General features: G+C 32.8%; 1 pseudogene across 1 annotated transcript in view; it reads left to right on the top strand.

The window, feature by feature from the left end:
- The first annotated feature begins 11,796 nt into the window (after positions 1-11,796).
- LOC143243649 (acetylcholine receptor subunit alpha-like) overlaps positions 11,797-22,067 on the top strand; it is a 30,475-nt pseudogene continuing 20,204 nt past the window's right edge. Inside the window, exons 1-3 of the transcript XR_013024695.1 lie at positions 11,797-11,878; positions 16,993-17,387; positions 17,970-18,731. The product of XR_013024695.1 is annotated as an acetylcholine receptor subunit alpha-like (transcript). The remainder of the gene's footprint in view (positions 11,879-16,992; positions 17,388-17,969; positions 18,732-22,067) is intronic.

Below are 22,067 nucleotides of genomic sequence, written 5' to 3'. Positions count from 1 at the left end.
AACAATAGTGTTAGTCCACGATGTGTGAATAATACAGTTTTATATCCCACAATAATCAGTGTTAGTGTCAACGATGTGTGTGAATAATACATGTTTTATATCACAACAATATGTTAGCAATAACGATGTGCGTGAATAATCAATCTTTATATCAACAACAGTGTTGGCATTGACGATGTGCGTGAATAATACAGTTTTATTAACAAACAATAGTGTTAGTAATAACGATGTGTGATTGATACAGTTTTATATCACAACAATAGTATTAGTCCACGATGTGTGAATAATACAGATTTATATCACAATCAAGGTTAGTTCAAGATGTGTGTCAATAATACAGTTTTATATCACAACAATAGTGTTAGTCCACGATGTTTATGAATAATATAGTTTTATATCACAACAATAGTGTTAGCACAATGATGTATGTATCAATACAGTTTTAGTATCACAACAATAGTGTTAGTAATAATGATGTGTGTGAATAATACAGTTTATATCACAACAATAGTGTTAGTCAACGATGTGTGTGAATAATACAGTTTTATATCACCAATAGTGTTAGTCCACGATGTTTGTGAATAATACAGTTTTATATCACAACAATAGTGTTAGTACAATAATGATGTGTGTGAATAATACAGTTTTATATCACAACAATAGTGTTAGTATAATGATGTGTGTGAATAATACAGTTTTATATCACAACAATAGTGTTAGTACACGAAGTGTGTGAATAATAACAGGTTTTATATCACAACAATAGTGTTAGTAACACGATGTGTGTGAATAATACAGTTTTATATCACAACAAATAGTGTTAGCAATAATGATGTGTGCATAATAATACAGTTTTATATCACAACAAGGAGTGTTAGTCCACGATGCTGTGTGAATAATACAGTTTTATAACGTAAATCAATAGAGCCTTACACACGATGTGTGTGAATACAGCTCAGGGTATCGTCACAACAATATAGTTAGTCACGATGTGTCTGAATAATACAGTTTTATATCACAACAATAGTAAAAGATAGTCCATGATGTGTGAATAATACAGATTTATATCAATAATAATGTTAGTTCAAGATGTGTGTCAATAATACAGTTTTATATCACAACAATAGTGTTAGTCCACGATGTTTGTGAATAATACAGTTTTATATCACAACAATAGTGTTAGTACATGATGTGTGAATAAACAGTTTTATATCACAACAATAGTGTTAGTATACGATGTGTGTGTGAATAATACAGTTTTTATATCACAACAGTAGTGTTAGTACACGAAGTGTGTGAATAATACAGTTTTAGCATCACAACACAGGTAAAGTTAGTACACTAATGATGTGTGAATAATTAATGAATTTATATCACAACAATAGTGTCAAGTGCATTTAATGATGTGTGAATATCATTGAAGCCTTTATATCACAACAATAGTGTTAGTACACGATGCGTGAATAATACAGTTTTTATATATCACAACAATAGTGTTAGTCCACGACGATGTGCGAATAATACAGATTATATATCAATAATAATGTTAGTTCAAGATGTGTGTCAACAATACGAAGTTTATACTCACAACAATAGTGTTAGTCCAACGATAAAGTTTATGAATAATATAGTTTTATATCACAACAATAGTAAAGTTAGTACACGTAGTATGTGAATGTGACGGATTTATATCACAACATTAGTATTAGTAACAACGCCGTGTGAATAATACAGTTTTATATCACAACAATAGTGTTAGTCCAACGATGTGTGTGAATAATACAGTTTTATATCACAACAATAGTGTTAGTACACGATGTGTGTGAATAATACAGATTTTATATCACAATAAGTGTTAGTTCAAGATGTGTGTGAATAATACAGTTTTATATCACAACAATAGTGTTAGTCCACGATGTTTGTGAATAATACAGTTTTATATCACAACAATAGTGTTAGTATTCACGATGTGTGTGAATAAAACAGTTTTATATCACAACAATAGTGTTAGCACATGATGTGTGTGAATAATACAGTTTTATATCACAACAATAGTGTTAGTACACGATGTGTGTGAATAATACAGTTTTATATCACAACAATAGTGTTAGTACACGATGTGTGTGAATAATACAGTTTTTATATCACAAACAATAGTGTTAGTATCACGATATGTGTGAATAATACAGTTTTTATATCACAACAATAGTGTTAGTCCACGATGTTTGTGAATAATAGTTTTATATCACAACAATAGTGTTTATACACGATGTGTGTGAATACCGCCAGTTTATATCACAACAAGTGTTAGTTCAACGATGTGTGTGAATAATACAGTTTTATATCACAACAATAGTGTTAGTTCACGATGTGTGTGAATAATACAGTTTTTATATCACAACAATAGTGTTAGTTAACGATGTGTGTGAATAATACAGTTTTATATCACAACAATAGTGTTAGTACACGATGTGTGTGATTGATACAGTTTTATATCACAACAATAGTATTAGTCCAATGATGTGTGAATAATACAGATTTATATCACAATAGGTTAGTTCAAGATGTGTGTCAATAATACAGTTTTATATCACAACAATAAAGTGTTAGTCCAATGATGCTTCATGAATAATATAGTTTTATATCACAACAATAGTTAGTAGTAACGATGCATGTGAATAATACAGTTTTATATCACAACAATAGTGTTAGCATGATAACGTGTGTGAATAATCAGTTTACACAAACAATAGCAAATAGTATTAATAATGTATGTGTGAATAATACAGTTTATATCACAACAATAAGCAAGTTGAGCACAACGATGTGCGTGAATACAGCAGTTATTAACATCACAACAATAGTGTTAGTCCACGATGTTTGTGAATAATACAGTTTTTATATCACAACAATAGTGTTAGTACACGATTGTGTGAATAATACAGTTATTATATCACAACAATAGTGTTAGTAATACGATGTGTGTGAATAATACAAAGTTTTATATCACACAACAGTAGTGTTAGTAATACCGATGCGTGTGAATAATACAAAGCCTTTATATCCACAACACATATAGTGTTAGTACACGATGTGTGTGAATAATACAGTTTTTATCACAACAAACAATAGTGGTGCACGTTGAATGATGTGTGAATAATACAGTCATTTATATCACAAACAATAGTGTTAGTACACGATGTAAAAGTGAATGATACAGTTTTATATCTGTAACAATAGTGTTAGTCCACGATGTGTGTGGATAATACAGATTTATATCACAATAAGGTTAGTCTTCAAGATGTGTGAATAATACAGCCTTTATATCACAACAATAGTGTTAGTCCAATGATGTTTATGAATAATATAGTTTCATATCACAACAATAGTGTTGTGTAATACATGTATGTGAACAATACAGCATTATAACATCACAACAATAGTGTTAGTATTCACGATGTGTGTGTGAATAATACAGTTTTATATCACAACAATAGTGCATAGTATCGATGTGTGTGAATAATACAGTTTTATATCACAACAATAGTGTTAGTATTACGATGTGTGTGAATAATGTACACGATTTATATCAACAATAAGGTTAGTACAAGATGTGTGTCAATAATACAGTTTTATATCACAACAATAGTGTTAGTCCACGATGTTTGTGAATAATACAGTTTTATATCACAACAATAGTGTTAGTACACGATGTGTGAAGAAACAGTTTTATAAGCCACAACAATAGTGTTATTAGGTATATGATGTGTGAATAATACAGTTTTATATCACAACAGTAGTGTTAGTACACGATGTGTGTGAATAATACAGTTTTATATCACAACAATAGTGTTAGCAATACCGATGTGTGTGAATAATACAGTTTTATTATCACAACAATAGTGTTAGTCCAATGATGTTTGTGAATAATACAGCTTTTATATCACAACAATAGAGTTTACAATAACGATGTGTGTGAATAATACAGTTTATATCACAACAATAGTGTTAGTCACGATGATGTCTGAATAATACAGTTTTATATCACAACAATAGTGTTAGTTCACGATGTGTGTGAATAATACACCTTTTATATCACAACAATAGTGTTAGTACACGATGTGTGTGTGAATAATACAGTTTTATATCACAACAATAGTGTTAGTAATAACGATGTGTGTGAATAATACAGTTTTAAGCATCACAGTCAATAGTGTTAGTAACACTGTGTGAATAATACAGTTTTATATCACAACAATAGTGTTAGTCCAATGATGTGTGAATAATACAGATTTATATCACAATAAGGTTAGTACACGACGATGTGTGTCAATAATACAGTTTTATATCACAACAATAGTGTTAGCAATAACGACGTGCGTGAATACCGCTGCAGATTCATGTAAACAATCGTAACAAGTGTTAGTTCACGATGCGTGTCAATAATACAGCCTTATATCACAACAATAGCAGTTAGTCCGTTACGATGCGTGTGAATAATACAGTTTTATATCACAACAATAGTGTTAGTACACGATGTGTGTGAAGAATACAGTTTGCGGACATCACAACAATAGTGGTGTTAGTGTTTACGATGTGTGTCAATAATACAGTTCTATATCCCCACAACAATAGTGTTAGTCCACGATGCGTATGAATAATACAGTTTTATATCACAAACAATAGTGTTAGTACACGATGTATGTGAATAATACAGTTTTATATCACAACAATAGTGTTAGTATAACGATGTGTGTGAATACCATAGAAGTTTTTATATCACAACAATAGTGTTAGCAATAACGATGTGTGAATAATACAGATTTATATCACAACAAGGTTAGTTCAAGATGTGTGTCAATAATACAGTTTTATATCACAACAATAGTGTTAGTCCACGATGTTTGTGAATAATACAGTTTTATATCACAACAATAGTGTTAGTCCAATGATGTGTGTGAATAATACAGTTTTATATCACAACAATAGTGTTAGCATTACGATGTGTGAATAATACAGTTTTATATCACAACAATAGTGTTAGTACACGATGTGTGAATAATACAGTTTTATATCACAACAATAGTGTTAAGGCCACGATGTGTGTGAATAATACAGCCTTTATAATCACAATAAGGTTAGTTCAAGATGTGTGTCATCATATTGTACAGTTTTATATCACAACAATAGTGTTAGTCCACGATGTTTGTGAATAATACAGTTTTATATCACAACAATAATAGTTAGTGGTTGACGACGATGTGCGTGAATAATACAGTTTTATATCACAACAATAGCAAGTTAGGCAATAACGATGTGTGTGAATAATACAGTTTTATATCACAACAATAGTGTTAGTACACGATGTGCGTGAATAATACAGTTTTATATCACAACAATAAAGTGTTAGAACCACGACGATGTGCGTGAATAATACAGTTTTATATCACAACAATAGTGTTAGTTCACGATGTGTGTCAATAATACAGCGTTTTATATCACAACAATAGTGTTAGTACACGATGTGTGTGATTGATACAGTTTTATATCACAACAGTAGTGGTTCATAATTCACAAACAATGTGTGAATAGTACAGATTTATATCACGACAAGGTTAGTGAATATGTAAAAATAATAATACAGTTTTATATCACAACAATAGTGTTAGTAATAACGATGTGTGTGAATACCGGCCAGTTTTATATCACAACAATAGTGTTAGTACACGATGTGTGCGTGAATAATACAGTTTATATCACAAACAATAGTGTTAGTATACTGATGTGTGAATAATACAGTTTTATATCACAATAATAGTGTTAGTTCAAGATGTGTGTGAATAATACAGTTTTATATCACAACAATAGTGTTAGTACAATAATGTGTGTGAACAATGATTTCATCACAATAAGTTAGTCCAAGATGTTTGTGAATAATACAGTTTTATATCACAACAATAGTGTTAGTACACGATGTGCGTGAATAATACAGTTTTATATCACAACAATAGTGTTAGTACACGATGTGTGAAGAATACAGTTTTATATCATCACAACAGTAGTGTTAGTACATGATGTGTGTGAATAATACAGTTTTATATCACAACAAGTTAGTACACGACAGTGTGTGAATAATACAGTTTTATATCACAACAATAGTGTTAGTACACGACGATGTGTGAATAATACACCTTATATCACAAACAATAGTGTTGGTACACGACAAAGTGTGAATAATACAGTTTTATATCACAACAATAGTGTTAGTACACGATGTGTGTGATTGATACAGTTTAGCATCACAACAATGTGTATTAGAATATCCAATGAGAATGTATACAATATGATTTATATCAACAATAAGGTTAGTTCAAGATGTGTGTCAATAATACAGTTTTATATCACAACAATAGTGTTAGTCCACGATGTATGTGAATAACATAGTTTATATCACAACAATAGTGTTAGAACATGATGTATGTGTATCAATACAGCATTATATCACAACAATAGTGTTAGTACACGATGTGTGTGTGAATAATACAGTTTTATATCACAACAATAGTGTTAGTCCACGATGTGTGTGAATAATACAGATTTACATCACAATAAGGTTAGTTCAAGATGTGTGTCAATAATACAGTTTTATATCACAACAATAGTGTTAGTCCACGATGTTTATGAATAATATAGTTCTACATATCACAACAATAGTGTTAGTACACGATGTGTGTGAATAATACAGTTTTATATCACAACAATAGTGTTAGTATACGAGATGTGTGTGTGAATAATACAGTTTTATATCACAACAATAGTGTTAGTACACGATGTGTGTGTGAATAATACAGATTTATATCACAATGGGTTGGGTTAGTCACAAGATGTAAAAATAATAATACAGTTTTATATCACAACAATAGTGTTAGTCCACGATGTTTGTGAATAATACAGTTTTATATCACAACAATAGTGTTAGTAATAACGATGTGTGTGAAGAATACAGTTTTATATCACAACAATAGTGTTAGTACATGATGTGTGGAATAATGAAGGAAGCCTTTTATATCACAAACAGTAGTGTTAGCACACGAAGTGTGTGAATAATACAGTTTTATATCACAACAATAGTAGTGTTAGTACACGATGTGTTTTAATAATAATAGTTTTATACCCACAACAATAGTGTTAGTAATAACGATGTGTGTGAATAATACAGTTTTATATCACAACAATAGTGTTAGTCCACGATGTGTGTGAATAATACAGTTTTATATCACAACAATAGTGTTAGTACACGATGTGTGTGAATAATACAGATTTATATCACAACAATAGTGTTAGTTCACGATGTGTGTGAATAATACAGTTTTATATCACAACAATAGTGTTAGTCACAATGATGTTTGTGAATAATACAGTTTTATATCACAACAATAGTGTTAGTACACGATGTGTGTGAATAATACAGCTTTTATATCACAACAATAGTGTTAGTACACGATGTGTGTGAATAATACAGTTTTATATCACAACAATAGTGTTAGCATAATCGAAGTGTGTGAATAATACAGTTTTATATCACAACAATAGTGTTAGTACACGATGTGTGTGAAGAAACAAAGTTTTATATCACAACAATAGTGTTAGCAATACGATGTGTGGAATAATACAAAGCCTTATATCACACAACAGTAGTGTTAGCATAACGAAGTGTGAATAATGTTGACAGTTTTATATTCACAACAATAGTGTTAGTACACGATGTGTGTGAATAATACAGTTTTATATCACAACAATAGTGTTAGTACACGATGTTTGAGTAATACAGTTTTATATCACAACAATAGTGTTAGTCCAATGATGTTTGTGAATAACACAGTTTTATATCACAACAATAGAGTTTATACACGATGTGTGCGGATAATACAGTTTATAATCACAACAATAGTGTTAGTATATGATGTGTGTGAATAATACAGTTATATATCACAACAATAGTGTTGGCAAATAACGAAGTGTGTGATTAATACAGTTTTATATCACAACAATAGTGTTAGTCCACGATGATGTGTGAATAATATCGTTTTATATACATTTTGATATTGTTGATTATACAATATATTATATACTAATGAGTTTTTGTTTTGGTGATATAAATATTACCGATTTTAATAAAATTTATTATCGAAAGATGAAGAGGCGAGAAGAGAACGAATAACATACTTCACCACATCAGACAGACACACTGAGAGTTCTATTTTGTCCTTTGTCATTAGGACTGTTTATTTGACTCGGATGTAGCTTAGTGATTATCATGGTTGGAATGTGTATCAGAGAATTTATGATTCATTATTTGTTTTCACCAAAACATCCTTGACACATTGAGTCGGAATTTTACTGTAAGAGTCAAACATTACCGCTCGGTTAGACAAGAGATTGCGGATGGCGGTGTTAGTTGGCTTCCTTCTTTCCAGTCTATCATTTCAAATATACGAAAAGTTGGGTTAAGGTAACTTTTAGCGTATTTCATGGGAAAATACAGCAAACAATATTTTAATGTATTTCTTTAGCGTTAGAACAGTGTATATAAAGATATAAATGAATTATTTATACATCACGTTCTAGCAATATAACTCTATTGTTTACAAACACCAAGTTAAGGTTCTGGAAATATAACTCTATTGTTTAAATACACCAAGTTAAGCTTCTAACAATATAACTCTATTGTTTACATACACCAAGTTAGGGTTCTGAAAATATAACTCTATTGCTTACAAACACCATTTAGGGTTCTGGAAATATAACTCTATTGTTTACATACACCAAGATAGGGTTCTGAAAATATAACTCTATTGTTTACATACACCAAGTTAGGGTTATGGAAATATAACTCTATTGCTCACATACACCAAGTCAGGGTTCTGGAAATATAACACTATTGTTTACATACACCAAGTTAGGGTTCTGAAAATATAACTCTATTGATTACATACACCAAGTTAGGGTTCTGAAAATATAAGTCTATTGTTTACATACACCAAGATTGGGTTCTGGAAATATAACTCTATTGTTTACATACACCAATTTAGTGTTCTAGAAATATAACTCTATTGTTTACATACACCAAGTTAGGATTCTGGAAATATAACTCTATTGTTCACATACACCAAGTTAGGGATCTGGAAATATATCTCTATTGTTTACATACACCCAGTTAAGGTTCTAACAATATAACTCTATTGTTTACAAAAACCAAGTTAGGGTTCTGGAAATATAACTCTATTGTTTACATACACCAAGTTAGGGTTCTGGAAATATAACACTATTCTTTACAAACACCAAGTTAGGGTTTTGGAAATATAACTCTATTCTTTACAAACACCAAGTTAGGCTCTGCAAATATAACTCTATTCTTTACAAACACCAAGTTAGGGTTCTGGAAATATAACTCTATTCTTTACAAACACCAAGTTAGGGTTCTGGATATATAACACTATTTTTTAAAACACCAAGTTAGGTTTCTGGAAATATAACACTATTGTTTAGAAACACCAAGTTAGGGTTCTGGAAATATAACTCTATTCTTTACAAACACCAAGTTAGGGTTCTGGAAATATAACACTATTGTTTACAAACAACAAGTTAGGGTTCTGGAAATATAACACTATTGTTTACAAACACCAAGTTAGGGTTCTGGAAATATAATACTATTGTTTACAAATATCAAATTAAGGTTCTAAAATGTGTTATTTTTAGGTAAACTATAAATAATGGACTTCAAAACAAATTCATTTTATTTCAATATTAATTTAGGTGGTCCTCCAGTGGCTCAGTGGTATGTCTGCGGACTTACAACGCTAAAACACCGATATCCGCGGTGGGCAGAGCACAGATAGCCCATTGTATATCTTTGTGCTTAATTCAAAAGAACAACACCTAATTTAGGGTAAAGCATTATATCTAAAGTTAAAGAAACGTGTTAATTGCTCAATGAAAACAACTTGGTACCTCTTTCAAAGTCGATTTTTATCGATATTATACAAACAATAGTTATAAATAAAGTGAAAAACATTTCTTTGGTACGTTGGGAACATACACATGAAAACTTGTTTTGATATTATACTGTTTGTATGGAACTGGAACCACGACTTGTTTGTGCACACAGTATTAATACATTTAGTTTGTGAAAGCGAAGTGTGAGAGCTGTCCGAAACCTCAACTACAATATAAACGGTCTGCCGGCTGGTCATATGAAGAAAGTATGTTACTTTCCAATTATATTATTTATTGTGTTTTACAAGAAGATGAAGAGAAATAAGAAACTTAAACGGAAAAATCATCATCTTCGGCCTGAAGACTTGAATGTTTGTGAAGTGTTGATTTTACAGAACGAATTATTATATTATGTTATTATTATATACGATAACAAACTAAGAGAATTGTTTTTAGTTTTCGGTCTCAAATAACTTGATAGAAATTATAGATTACGTGTTCGCTTATACACTCTGTACTTTCTCTATATCACAACTGCATGTGTTAAGATACAATTTGTATTTTCTTAGTAGCATAACAACTGTATGTGTTAAGATACACCCTGTTTGTTCTCAGTACCACAACAACTGTATGTGTTAAGATAAACCCTCTATATTCTCAGTTCCATAACAACTGTATGTGTTAAGATATCCTCGTCTTACCCTAATATCCTGAGTTAAAATCTGTCAACACCACTCGCGGTAAAATCTTGCTAGTGAGGATCTCACAGTATCCAAAATAACGGGACAAGAAACAGGTGCGCTCGGACACACAGTTTAGTTCAATGTAGAGAAACCTCTGGACCTTGCTTTTGAAAAGGGTTATAGGGTTCACTTAAACAGAGAGAGTCACGGTTAGTACAAGTGAGAGACCTGTATCCTGCTGCAAAGACCAGTCACGGTTTATATTCATGGAAGCGGTGAGGGCTGAAGATTGAGGACACTGAAGCGTCCAGAATGACCTAAAAAAATTAAAACTCAAATATAAATGTTGACAACCTGCCAGCATTATTCGTGACATTATAATTGTATGTTGGTGGTATTAGTTGTATAAAATGGTGCTAACAACACGCCACTAAATGCATTTGGTACAACCTATAACAACTGGTACTAACAATACACTACTATCTGTATTTATTACAACCTATACAAACTGTAGTAACGATACACCACCACATGTATTTGGTATTAGCTGTCTCACCTGGTACTGCTGTGTCTTTTAGAGGTGATATTTTGGTATATAACGTTCAATATTTCTTCAAATAATCGTAGTTACACTGTTTCTAGTATGATATATCGATAGTCGTAACACCGTATATAATTTCCCTGATTTGTTGAGAATTAGAAATAAAAGTTTACTTTTAATTTTTGTCTTTAGATTAGCTAACTATATCACACTACAAACAAATCGATTTTCAGTGGCACAGTGGTATGTTTGCGGACTTATAACATTAGAAACCGGCGTTCGAAGCTGTGGTGGGCAAAGCATACATAGTACATTTTAATGTTGGTGGTATTGTTACGATATATAATCAGAGTTACTCTAAATATTTCCGAGAACAAACATTTTTAATGTATTACAAAATAAACAGACATATAAGTAAGTCACGTGTACTCATTAATGTACTGAATACACAATGCATTACAAAATAAACAGGCATATAAAGAAGTTACGTGTACTTGTTAATGTACTGAGTACACAATGCGTTACAAAATAAACAAACATATAAGTAAGTCACGTGTACAGAATGCATTACAAGAAATGTCCAAAGTAACCATCGCCGATAACTGGGGAGGTCATGTCAATACAGGACCAGAATCAAACACATTTGTGATTATTAACCGTAATTAATAATGAAAAATCTGTTACATTATTTACTAATAAAGCTTTATCAGTAAAAGTGTTAATACCCATACCAGTTGTTCTGAGATACGTATTCATTTCAAGTGGGTTTCTCGTAATAAAGAATCCAAAACATGGCTGATCAAATGAGCTATCATGCCTAAATTATTTAATTTTTAAATTATGTCCACGTAAATTATTCTGTATTTATTTATTTCAAGACATAAACACAAATTCTTAGGATGTTAAACTTTTGAGTAATGTAGAGAAATGACATTGAAACAAGCTGTAAATACAAGAAACCCCTCAAACATCTCACACCTGACAGAATTCTGCATTGAGGAGTGTGGCAAACGTTCTTCAGACCGATGTCAGAGACTGATAGATGGCTACAAGAAGCGTCTCACTGCAGTTATTTCAGCCAAAGAGGGTAACACTAGCTATTAGGGGGTAAGGTGTCCTAACTTTTTCCTCAGTTAGAATATGCATTTTTATTAAATTACATTTACAGAAGATCTTGAAAAGTCTTTTCTTCTGTTTTAATTGTTTAGTGATATTCGTATAATCTCTCAGTATTGTTAAAATTGAGATTAAATTTCTATATATCCAAAAATGTTACAAAAATACACAGGCTTTCATAGGGTGTCCTAACTTTCTCACATGACTGTATGTGTCCTAACTTTTTCACATGACTGTATGTAATTCCACAAACAGCGAAAAGTAAGGAACAAGCTGGTAACATGAAGGTTTGATATTTATTGTTAAATTACTTACTAAGAATTTCCCAGTTTGTTCCTCTGATGTTGTTTCCCGGATAAAACAGATAATTACTTAATTGTAAAGGTGTTTAATCGGGATATATGTGATGATGTAATACATTTAACAACCATCGTGTATTATGTGAGAAAGATATTGTATCTATGAAATTGTCACAAGAACTCTTCGCTGGCTGTTGTTTGACATTTACAACCTAACCTTATTGTTCATGTCGGTATCTACACTCACCATGAAATTTCAATATATAATTACCATGAGATAAACCAAGTGAAGACAGTCTATGTTAAGTTTCATTTTGTTATTTATTGGCTAGTTAATTAACCCCTTTGTTTTCTTTCACCGGATATGTGTATAAATGTAGCAAATTTTAATTACTAACACTGCACAACAAAGTTTTTGCTTCTTGAATACTGTTGGGTGTTCCGTGTAAATTTTTGGCTGCTGATCACGAAAATCACATCCATATTTGTCCATCACGTACCTTTTCATTGAAATCTTCAGTTTCACCAGGACATTGCAACAAAGGAAAAACGATATCAGGGCAACTGGAATCCGTCAATGCTTGCTGACTACTGTTGGACACTGCAACGTGATGCACCGGACATTGAATACAAACGAAAATCAGGAGCAAAACACTTTTAATTATGTTGAACTTAATAGCGTATTAGAAACATAAACGCAATTAAATACGTTATTGCCGGCAAACAGTTAACTGTCTATTTCTCAGTGTTCCTACGTGATGAAGCAAAACCAAAACTATATTTGGGTATACCCACCAGGTACCTGTCACAATCAGCAAAATCTTTTCAGGAAGAAAAAGTTTTCAAGAAAATTGTTGTGCAGTGTAATTTATCAGACGCATTTAATACCAAATATAACTTGACGTTATTAGCGGGGAACACGTTAATTACGTTGTTGAAGATGATATTACTAGCGGTTATATATTAATTACATTATTTACGTTTATGAACTTGGCACTATTAGCGGTGACACGTTAATTATTTTTATGAAACTGACATTAGTGGTTACAGAAAGTAACAGTCCACAGGTGTGAATTCGGTGTTAAAATGATTTTCGTACACTTTAAAAAAAATGGTTTTTACATCAGAGTCAAGACAACGAACTTGGTTATTTAATGTTAATATGTTAGGGTTTGACACATCGGACTATCTGCTGTGTCTACCGAGGAAATTCGAGCCTCTGATTTTAAAATTGCAAGTCCAAAGATTTATCATGGGTGAACTAATATGTTATAATAATATAATGTTATTTCTAATCTCAACGATTTTATTTACACTAAGATAAAGGTTAAAAGAACACATTAGGTCATTTAAGGTCAAACGACAAGTATAATTTTTTCAACTCAATGAATTGTAACACGTTAACGATGTGTAGACAGCTTTGATGACAGTTTTATTTTCTAGTTCACAATCCGTCATCTCTCCCTTACGTACACTATTCCAAGCTATATTTCTTGAAATATATATTGTATTCTGTAGGGAGAAGGGGTTAAGTGAACGTGACCACATGGTTAAAGCGCTGAACTCATAATCCGAGTGTCGCGGGTTCCAATACCCTTTACATCAAACATACTCGCCCTTTCAGCCGTAGGGGCGTTATAAAAGTAATGATCAATCCCACTATTCGTTTCTAAAAGTGTAGCCAAAGTGTTGATGGTGGGTGGTGATGACTAGGTGCCTTCCCTCTAGTCTTACACTGCTAAATTAGGGACTACTAGTGCAGATAGCCCTCGTGTAGCTTTGCGCGAAATTCAAAAACACAAGCAAACTAATCCACCATGTTCGGAAAACAATACCTTGAAGACAAGGATACAGTGAGTTACATTGTATGTATTTAACGTTTTAAAGGCTAAATACTGTTCGGAACACATCTTTATTGTGTAAATTAATCACAGGATATCAAACTTATATGAGTTATAACAACAATCCAAATGTAATATCGAATGTTGCAACGTAATTACGTGTAGTACGAGATTCTCTTTAGCAGCACGAGTAAATTTCTTCCGACAGAAATAACCTGCTATTACTAACTATTATAATGATTATAGTTCCTACCAGTATTTGTTTAACATCTATTGTGTATTTCAATCGGCAATTAATAAGGACAAAAATAATATAAATAAAGTATTATTGAAAAACATTCATTGCTATAAATAAAGATACTTTTACCGTTTAAAATATTACTAAAAACATTCATTGCTATAAATAAAGATACTTTTACCGTTTAAAATATTACTAAAAACATTCATTGTTATAAATAAAAATACTTTTACCGTTTAAAATATTACTAAAAATATTCATTGTTATAAAGAAAGATACTTTTACCATTTAATATATTACTAAAAATATTCATTGTTATAAATAAAGATACTTTTACTGTTTAAAATATTACTAAAATATTTATTGTTATGAATAAAGGTACTTTTACGTTTAAAATATTACTGAAAGACATTCATTGTTATAAATGAAGCTACTTTTACCGTTCAAAGTGTTACTGAAAGACATTCGTTGTTATAAATAAAGGCAATTTTACCGTTTACAGTGTTACCGAAAGACATTCGTTCTTATATATAAAGATAGTTTTACCGTTCTAAGTATTACCGAAAGACATTCATTTTTGTTTGTTTTTGAATTTCGCACAAAGCTACTCGAGGGCTATCTGTGCTAGCCGACCCTAATTTAGCAGTGTAAGAGTAGAGGGGAGGCAGCTAGTCATCATCACCCACCGCCAACTCTTGGGCTACTCTTTTACCAACGAAATAGTGGGATTGACCGTCACATTATAATGCCCCCACAACTGGGAGGGCGAGCATGTTTGGCGCGACCGTCATGCGAACCCGCGACTCTCAGATTACGAGTCGCACTCCTTAACACGCTTGGCCATGCCGGGCCCTCATTTTTGTGAATAATGATATTTTTACCGTTCACAGTGTTACCGAAAAACATTCATTGTTATAAATGAAGGCATTTTTATCATTCAAAATGTGTTAGCGAAAGATATTCATTGTTATAAATAAAGATACTTTTACCGTTCAAAGTGTTACATAAAGACATTCATTGTTATAAATAAAAATGCTTTTACCATTCAAATTATTACTGAGAGACAATTTTGTTATAAATAAAGGTTTTTTAACCGTTAATTGTATAACTGAAAGACATTCATTGTTATAAATAAAGGTTTTTTTTAACCGTTAATTGTATTACTGAAAGACATTCATTATTATAAATAAAGGTTTTTTAACCGTTAATTGTATTACTGAAAGACATTCATTGTTATAAATATAGGTTTTTTAACCGTTAATTGTATTACTGAAAGACATTCATTGTTATAAATAAAGGTTTTTTAACCGTTAATTGTATTACTGAAAGACATTCATTGTTATAAATAAAGGTTTTAACCGTTAATTGTATTACTGAAAGACATTCATTGTTATAAATATAGGTTTTTTAACCGTTAATTGTATTACTGAAAGACATTCATTGTTATAAATAAAGGTTTTAACCGTTAATTGTATTACTGAAAGACATTCATTGTTATAAAATACTTTTCCCTTCACAGTGTTACCGAAAGACATTCGTTCTTATATGTAAAGATACTTTTACCGTTCAAAGTGTTACCGAAAGACATTCGTTGTTATAAATAAAAATGCTTTTACCATTCAAATTATTACTGAGAGACAATTGTCATAAATAAATATTTTTAACCGTTCAAAATATTAGTGAAAGACATTCATTGTTATGAATGAAGGTACTTTTACCTCATGTAAAGAAATTTAACAAATCTGAACAGTATTTTGCCAACACTTTCTGCCCATAATTGTGTTGTGTCCCAGATTTATAGGAGACTCGTTCTGACCAAAACTTAACTACTCAATTCTTCTCCTATGTTTTAATGTGACTGACCATAACTTCATTCTTATGTTTATAGTTTGCAAGTCAGTTCTAGTCTGACTACAAACCAGCTGTCCACTTGTCTTAGCTTATGAAATGACCGGGCATGATCAGATGGTTAGGGCAGTCGACTCGGAATCTGAAGGTCACAGGTTCGGATTCTCGTTCCACCAACATACTCGTGCTTTAAGCCATGAGAGTGTCACAATGTGATGATAAATCCAACTATTTGTTGGTGAAAACTAGCTCGAGCAGACAGTTGGTGGTGATGAGCAGTTCCAGTCTTGTGCTGCTAAGTCGGGGACGGCTAACACAGAAAGTCCTGGTGTAGCTTTGCATGAAATTCAAAACAAACTAAACCACATTAGACTACAACTCTTCTTGTTCATATCATACCATACGTGACCATAATTCCCGTGTAACTCAGTTATTCATTTTTCTTACCTTTCATATTTTATTTGTGTTTTACAGACATGGGATGACTATAATCTCCAGTGGAACCCTGCTGAATATGGAGGAGTTGAAAAGATCCATATCCCGGCTGAAGACATCTGGCGTAAAAAACGTAGAAATTGCAAGTTTTTGTTTAGAAATAGGCTTAGGAAGTATGTTTCTGAAACGCTGCAATGAAATCACTTTAGTTATGACGGTAATTACGAAGTGACCCTAATGACCAAGGCTACTGTTTATCACACTGGTGAGATTGTTTGGAAGCCACCAGCCATGTATAAAAGCACGTGTGAAATAGACGTGGAGTACTTTCCTTTCGATGAGCAGTCTTGTCTCATGAAGTTCGGATCATGGACCTACGACGGATGAGAGGTAACGGCTTATATCCTAAAACGGACAAACTTGAACTCTATATAGTTGGTATCATTTATAAAAATTGCTGTCCCCAAATGGCTAAATGATTATTTATAAATTTCTTCTATTCCGAAGGGGCCCGGCATGGCCAAGCGTGTTAAGGCGTTCGACTCGTAATCCGAGGGTCGCGGGTTCGAATTTCGGTCGCGCCAAACATACTTGCCCTCCCAGCCGTGGGGGCGTTATAATGTGACGGTCAATCCCACTATTCGTTGGTAAAAGAGTAGCCCAAGAGTTGGCGGTGGGTGGTGATGACTAGCTGCTTTCCCTCTAGTCTTACAGTACTAAATTATGGACGGCTAGCACAGATAGCCCTCGAGTGGCTTTGTGCGAAATTACAAACAAACAAATCTATACCGAAGAAATAAACTGTTTTTTAATATATTTTGTCTTAAAGGATAAAGGATTGTTTTGAATATCTTTGATTCAGAAATATTTTAAAATAACCTTCTAATGCTGCTTTTAATACCAGATGTGTTTCAGTGTTATGTAATGTTCAACGACTTTGGATATTTTTATCACGTGTTTCCATTGATATAGGTTGATCTTCGTCATTTCAAACAGCCACCAGATTCCAGTGACGTCCCGATTTAACCGAATTCTACAAACGTGTCGAGTGGGACTTACTTCTGGTTCCAGCTAAGTACAACATGGAGTTTTACGACTGCTGTCCCGAACCCAACCCCCACATTACTTTTAACGTCACTATGCGAAGAAAAACGTTGTTTTATACTGTCAACCTGATTATCCCTTGTGTGGGGATATCATTCTTGACCGTCCTTGGTTTCTACCTGCTCTCAGACAGCGGAGAAAAGGTTTCTTTGTGTGTGTCTATCCTCGTGTCCTTAACTGTGTTCTTCCTGCTGTTGGCCGAAATCATCCCTCCAACTTCCCTAGCCGTCCCTCTTCTAGGGAATTACCTGCTGTTCACCATGATACTGGTAACTCTCTCGATAACGGTGACGGTTGGGGTTCTCAATGTCCACTTCAGGTCACCATCTACTCACACCATGTCTCCTTGGATCAGAAGAGTGTTCATCCACGTCATGCCACGACTCTTGCTCATGGAGAGACCACATTTTACGTCCGAAGGGGAGCAGCCCCTCTCCGGAAGTTGTAGTGGAGTGGAAGTGAGGAGAGAGTCCTTCCTTGAGGTTCCTCACTCTGCCCGAGAACCCCGTGCCAGAAGAGGAGTCCCAACCGGAAGGAAAATATGAAACGCAGAGACAACAAATCAATCAAGCACTATATAGTATACTCCAGATTGTTGAACACATAAGGAAAGTAGACGAAAAGGAAGTTGTAAGTAGAAGAATTATATATAAACATCGGTCACTAGTGGACACCACACAGTGATGTGGACTTACAATAATATATCTATAGCAAACATTTTTATGACAGTACAGGTTTGGTACCTTGATAGATAACTTGTGGATACCGTACAGTGATGTGGACTTACGATAATATATCTATAGCAAACATTTTTATGACAGTACAGGTTTGGTGCCTTGAAGGGTTACTAGTGGACACCGTACAGTGATGTAGACTTACAATAATATATCTATAGCAAACATCTTTATGACATTACAGATTTGGTCCCTTGATGGGTCACTAGTGGACACCGTACAGTGATGTGGACTTACAATAATATATCTATAACAAACATCTTTATGACAGTACAGGTTTGGTCCCTTGATGGGTCACTAGTGGATACCGCACAGTGATGTGGACTTAAAATAAGCTCATATTCATTTATGGTGGGTGGCACCTTCTACCATGGATATGGTTGAAGATGAGAGTCATCAATCCGGAAAACGAAGTGCTGGGCGTTGCCCAGACTCTAATGTGCCGAGCTGTAGACTGGTTCGAAGACCAGTCAAACAAGGGTAATCCAAGGGTTAGCAGCGGGTTTAGTTGACTGTTTTAACTCTACACCAGGAATTCCCTAACTTTGTCAACCAGTGGCCACCTTCAACTTCTTTCTCCGTGTTATGAAGCCACCTACCGTTAAAAATAGTTTTTGACATGTATAACTGGTGCATCACATACGTATTTTACAACATTCACAGCCTGATTCTAGTTTTAAGTAATAAACAGTGACAAGAGATTTAAATATGGACAATTTCAAACACCTTACGATTTACTTTAATGTGAAGGATGATACTGCTTTGCTGGAAAACACTTTCGAATTTCTAGGTCAATGTCTGACAGTTTCAAACGAAGATCCGCACTTATCTTATTTCTATACACCGCGGGGCCTAGCATGGCCAAGCGTGTTAAGGCGTTCGACTCGTAATCCGAGGGTCGCGGGTTCGAATTTCGGTCGTGCCAAACATACTTGTCCTCCGCCGTGGAGACGTTATAATGTTACGGTCAATCCCCCTATTCGTTGGTGAAAGAGTAGCCCAAGAGTTAGCGGTGGGTGGTGATGACTAGCTGCCTTCCCTCTAGTCTTACACTGCTAAATTAGGGACGGCTAGCACAGATAACCCTTGAGTAGCTTTGCACGAAATTCAAAAACACAAAAACAAACAATCTATACTCCGGTTTCATATCTGTAAATCAATACTTGTTTTTATGCGATCAGCAGGCAACGGTGCCAAGCGCACAACTAAGTTACATTATTTATATAATGTTAGTTAACAATTATTAATTTTGAATTTCTATTGATATATTACTATATTAGCTTACAATGTCATTTTATTTTATTTGTTCTTCTTTCACTGGATGGTAATGTGATGTATCACCGAATGTTAATGTGATGTATTACTGAATGTTAATGTAATGTATTACTGAATGTTAATGTAATGTATTACTGAATGTTAATGTGATGTTTTACTTAATGGTAATTTGATGTAGTACTGAATATTAGTGTGATGTATCACTGAATGTTAATGTCAAGAATAAGTGAATGTTAATGTGATGTATTACTGAATGTTAATGTGATGTATCACTGAATGTTAATGTGATGTATCACTGAATGTTAATGTGATGTATTACTGAATGTTAATGTGATGTTTCACTTAATGGTAATGTGATGTAGTACTGAATGTTAATGTGATGTATTATTGAATGTTAATGTCATGTATTACTGAATGTTAATGTGATGTATTACTGAATGGTAATGTGATGTATTACTGAATGTTAATTTGATGTATCACTAAATGGAAATGTGATGTATCACTGAATTTTAATGTGATGTATTACTGAATGGTAATGTGATGTATTACTGAATGTTAGTGTGATGTATTACTGAATGGTAATGTGATGTATTACTGAATGTTAGTGTGATGTATTACTGAATGATAATGTGATGTATTACTGAATGTTGATGTGATGTATTACTGAATGTTAATGTGATGTATCACTGAATGGTAATGTGATGTATTATTGAATGGTAATGTGATGTATAACTGAATGTTAATGTGATGTATTACTGAATGGTATGTGATGTATTACTGAATGTTAATGTGATGTATTACTGAATGTTAATGTGATGTATCACTGAATGTTAATGTGATGTATTATTGAATGTTAATGTGATGCATCACTGAATGTTAATGTGATGTATCACTGAATGTTAATGTGATGTATTACTGAATGTTAATGTGATGTATTACTGAATGTTAATGTGATGTGTCACTGAATGTTTATGTGATGTATTACTGAATGTTAATGTGATGTGTCACTGAATGTTTTATGTGATGTATTACTGAATGTTAATGTGACGTGTCGCTGAATGTTAATGTGATGTATCACTGAATGTATTACTGAATGTTAATGTGATGTATTACTGAATGTTAATGTGATGTATTACTGAATGTTAATGTTATGTATTACTGAATGTTAATGTGATGTATCACTGAATGGTAATGTGATGTTTTACTGAATGTTAATGTGATGTGTCACAGAATGTTAATGTGATGTATCACTGAATGTATCACTGAATGTTAATGTGATGTATCACTGAATGTTAATGTGATGTATTACTGAATGGTAATGTGATGTAATACTGAATGTTAGTGTGATGTATTACTGAATGGTAATGTGATGTATTACTGAATGTTGAGTGTGATGTATTACTGAACGATAATGTGATGTATTACTGAATGTTGATGTGATGTATTACTGAATGTTAATGTGATGTATCACTGAATGGTAATGTGATGTATTATTGAATGGTAATGTGATGTATAACTGAACGTTAATGTGATGTATTACTGAATGGTATGTGATGTATTACTGAATGTTAATGTGATGTATTACTGAATGTTAATGTGATGTATCACCGAATGTTAATGTGATGTATTATTGAATGTTAATGCTGATGCATCACTGAATGTTAATGTGATGTATTACTGAATGTTAATGTGATGTATTACTGAATGTTAATGTGATGTGTCACTGAATGTTTATGTGATGTATTACTGAATGTTAATGTGATGTGTCACTGAATGTTTATGTGATGTATCACTGAATGTTACCGTGACGTGTCGCTGAATGTTAATGTGATGTATCACTGAATGTATTACTGAATGTTAATGTGATGTATTACTGAATGTTAATGTTATGTATTACTGAATGTTAATGTGATGTATCACTGAATGGTAATGTGATGTTTTACTGAATGTTAATGTG

The sequence above is a fragment of the Tachypleus tridentatus genome, chromosome 2 (assembly GCF_004210375.1).
Source record: "Tachypleus tridentatus isolate NWPU-2018 chromosome 2, ASM421037v1, whole genome shotgun sequence".
Lineage (NCBI taxonomy): Eukaryota > Metazoa > Arthropoda > Merostomata > Xiphosura > Limulidae > Tachypleus > Tachypleus tridentatus.
The sequence above is the reverse complement of the archived record's forward strand: the minus strand, read 5'-3'. Positions and strand labels throughout refer to the sequence as shown.